Genomic DNA, 4,527 nt, shown 5'->3' with positions numbered 1-4,527 from the left:
AAGATCTCCACGCAGCGCCAAGAGGAGGTGCTGTCCCGCCCCGGAGCTCCGCCCCCGCCTCCATTCTTGCCCAACGGCCGCCAGGCTGGGGCCCCGCAGGCCCCTCCCCCTACATACCCGCCCAACGGCTGCCACAGAGCCACGCCTACTCCTCCTCGTAACGGCCGTTCCGCCGAAGCCCCGCCCACTCGGCTATGCCCGCCCAACGGCGACCCAACGGCCCCGCCGAAGCCCCGCCCCGCTGCCCAGGGTAGACCAATCGGCGACAGCCAGCTGAGAAGCAACTTCCTCCGTGACCAGAGAGCCGAATGGGCCGCCCTCAGTTTCCACGAAGCCAGGGCCTCGTCGCTCTTCGGACGATGACTGGCTGAGGCGTTTCAGTGCCTCCCATAATACAAGACCTCTCTCCCTTTGTTTTCTAATGGGATCGACTTTCTCCCTCACAAACACGCACGCTTGACGCTTCATAATACCCAACTCCCGCCCACACTACGCGCCTGTACGTCGGTAAGTCAGTCCACGCCCACACACTACCCATCACGCCCCCTCTCCCTACGCCTGCCCAATCGTTGTCACAGTTGCATGCTTAGGGGGCGGAGTCAAAGGCTTATATCTTTCCTCGCGAGGAAAATGGAATGTAATTGCATTAGGAACGGGCAGTTGCAATGTGTTTAAATGTCCATATTGGCTTGTTTTTGTTCTTTGTATTTTTCTGTCATGAAACGCCCTGTGATCTTTGGATGAATCATGTAACAATCATGATGATGATGATGATATAAACAGGTGGTTTGGGAGGGAATAACCTCTGGAGTTTACTGTATCTGAGCAAATTGGGTATCTGAGCCCAAAGAATCAGTGGGTGCATATGCAACATCAGAAATAGAAATATTCACAAATCAGCAGGGAAAGATTTCAAGCTACCAGGATGCTGCCTGAATTACATTTCATCAAATAAATTCAGCTTATGGGGGTCTGAGTAGAGACAGGTTCTGCACCAATACAGATGTAACTCAACTTTGTCAAGTTGAGCGCTGCTGCAATTGTAAATGGTATATATTACCAGTGATTTTTTTCTGGGTGGATGCAGGGGTACTCATACCCCTGAACATTTTTGTGAATCTAAGTTTCGCCTCATTGAGGGGCAGTATTTCAATATGAGACCAAATAGCAAACATGCGCTGGATTATGGAGAAAGCTAGAGAGTTCCAGAAAAACGTCTACTTCTGCTTCATTGACTATGCAAAAGCCTTTGACTGTGTCGACCACAGCAAACTATGGCAAGTTCTTAAAGAAATGGGAGTGCCTGATCACCTCATCTGTCTCCTGAGAAATCTCTATGTGGGACAAGAAGCTACAGTTAGAACTGGATATGGAACAACTGAGTGGTTCAAAATTGGGAAAGGAGTACGACAAGGTTGTATATTGTCTCCCTGCTTATTTAACTTATATGCAGAATTCATCATGCGAAAGGCTGGACTAGATGAATCCCAAGCCGGAATTAAGATTGCCGGAAGAAATATCAACAACCTCAGATATGCAGATGACACAACCTTGATGGCAGAAAGCGAGCAGGAATTAAAGAACCTTTTAATGAGGGTGAAAGAGGAGAGCGCAAAATATGGTCTGAAGCTCAACATCAAAAAAACCAAGATCATGGCCACTGGTCCCATCACCTCCTGGCAAATAGAAGGGGAAGAAATGGAGGCAGTGAGAGATTTTACTTTCTTGGGCTCCTTGATCACTGCAGATGGTGACAGCAGTCACGAAATTAAAAGACGCCTGCTTCTTGGGAGAAAAGCAATGACAAACCTAGACAGCATCTTAAAAAGCAGAGACATCACCTTGCCGACAAAGGTCCGTATAGTTAAAGCTAAGGTTTTCCCAGTAGTGATGTATGGAAGTGAGAGCTGGACCATAAAGAAGGCTGATTGCCGAAGAATTGATGCTTTTGAATTATGGTGCTGGAGGAGACTCTTGAGAGTCCCATGGACTGCAAGAAGATCAAACCTATCCATTCTTAAGGAAATCAGCCCTGAGTGCTCCCTGGAAGGACAGATCATGAAGCTCAGGCTCCAATACTTTGGCCACCTCATGAGAAGAGAAGAATCCTTGGAAAAGACCCTGATGTTGGGAAAGATTGAGGGCACTAGGAGAAGGGGACGACAGAGGACAAGATGGTTGGACAGTGTTCTCGAAGCTACGAACATGAGTTTGACCAAATTGCGGGAGGCAGTGCAAGACAGGAATGCCTGGCGTGCTATGGTCCATGGGGTCACGAAGAGTCGGACACGACTAAACGACTAAACAACAACAATTTCAATATGAGTAGGAAAATGAGAGTACCCCTAAGCATTTTTAAAGAAAAAAAGCACTGTATATTACCTTACATATAACATTAGTTGCAGGAGAAATCTTAAGTGCACTTTCTGGCTTAAATGAGTATTCCATTACTTGATGCAGAAGTGGGTAGCCTCAGCCCCTGGGGAGCAAATGCAACACCCTCTGTCAGACCCTCATAATTCTCCTGAGGAGGCCACACTCCTCACTTGCCCTGGTTCATACTCTCAGGGTTTTTGGCTAGCTGGAACACGTGCTTGAGTTTTGATCATGACTTTTGCTTATCCGGATGGAGGATAGAAAAGAGTGTGTTTAGAACCTAGCCTACTGTACAAAGGTAAGATTTCATTCACACACTTTTGACTCTGGACCCACCCACTATTAGCATGTGGCTGTTGGCCAGAAGGAAATGCTGCTTTTAGCTAAAAAAGGGCTGCTCATCCCTGACAGAAAGCATTTTGATATTCTAGCACACCTGGGCATCCTAGAAAGGTTTCCAGAGACCAGCACCATCATTGACACCTGGCCTGGGCTTCCAACTGCAGGGCCTATTAGTGACTAGTTACTGATTCCCATAAATGCCTGGAGCAACATTAGGGCTGCACACTTCAGGGCACTGTGAGAAATTAATATGCTACCGTAGCTTTCAGTCACCCTCAGATTGTTGCGGCTACTATCAGCACTATTTAAGTCTGAGGGGATCCATATACAAGGGACAGCCCACCAGCAAACTTTGTGTACCAGGAGATCCTTTAAACCCGTTGACCAGACGTTTTTCAGCATTTCTTGGATAAACTTTTACCCTTAGCCTTATTAACTGTAATTAGAATTAATTAGAATAGCACAATTTGGTTTTAAAACTGGTAAGCCGATTTGAATTTTTAAAATTATATTTACCGGTATGCAGATTTATTAATTTCATTTTAAATTAAATAAATGCACAACAGGTTTCAATTTCACTCAGAAGCTGCTGTTTTAATACAGAATATTTGTATGTAAAGAATATATTCTGCAAAAATAGAGATGCTATTATTCATCTTGTTCTGCAGTGGGAGTGCTGGCTGCTCTGATCATGCCCCCAGGTTTTGGGGGAGTGAAGCCATATTCAGGTGTTTGAGGAACATATGAGGGGACTATATAGACCTTCTGTAGGAAAGTGTACATTAGACTGCCACAGTGGATATTGTTATAGATTCTACGAGCAGCCTAGAAATCAGCAAAGATTTGTTTAATGAAGGGAGATTCCAATTCCCTTAGGATATGCTGCCTAGTGGCCATTAGATGGCACCAATTTTCTGTGTTAGGATAAACTACTAGAAGTGAGCCGTTCAAGAGTTCCTTTTGGCTCCAAAAAGCAACATTGGATAATTTATGCTACCTAATAAAAGGCAGAGATCGGAGAGAAGATTGCCTAGCATTCTTGAAAGCAAATGAAAAGAAGTCTCTTCCTGTTTGATGAAGTTTGAGGTTTTGGTCAAGAATTATTCGGGAGGGGATGAGGGGGGAGGAAGGAGGGGGGAGGTCAAACCCAGCCAAAAATGGACCCCTTTGGTTCCCAATACTCACGGGCACTACTGGTGGCAGAAGTGGTCTTGTGGGTGGAGGGAAATTGAAGGGACAGAGTCTACATTGTATGTTATGTTTGTCTTCTTTGTATAAAAACCAATAAAAATTATTATAAAAATTATATATAAAAAAAAGAATTATTCTAAGCTCAAAAGCTGTAACCATAGAAGCTCTTTGCCAAGACATACAGATCTGTATCCTAAATACTTCAACCCCATCATAAATGTTCCTGCCCTTTGGAATATAGGCAAAGTCGAGTTAATATACTAAGTCAGGCATTTTAATGTTTGTATTACTTCGCTGCAGTCCTTTGAATCCTAATATGGTTTTTATAAACCTTGCATAAAGTATCAACAATAGCTGGCTGTCAAAACTATAGCAGATTTTTTCACATACAGTTAACAAGGATCCTTAATGAAGATTTTCAGAAATATGTTATTTCCATTTTCTGTTTGTTAAAAGCAACATGGTTTGCAGGGCCGAAACTACCCCCCCCCCAGATGCTTGTTTGCATACATACATACAAACACACAAACCTCATTTATTTGTAAAGGGCATAAAAAGTAGGCAATCTATTATTTGAATACAAAGGAATTCTAAGAGGTGTTATGACTGTATCATCAA

The sequence above is a fragment of the Zootoca vivipara genome, chromosome 3 (assembly GCF_965207765.1).
Source record: "Zootoca vivipara chromosome 3, rZooViv2.hap1.1, whole genome shotgun sequence".
In the NCBI taxonomy this organism is placed as follows: domain Eukaryota; kingdom Metazoa; phylum Chordata; class Lepidosauria; order Squamata; family Lacertidae; genus Zootoca; species Zootoca vivipara.
Note: the sequence above shows the minus strand (reverse complement) of the source record.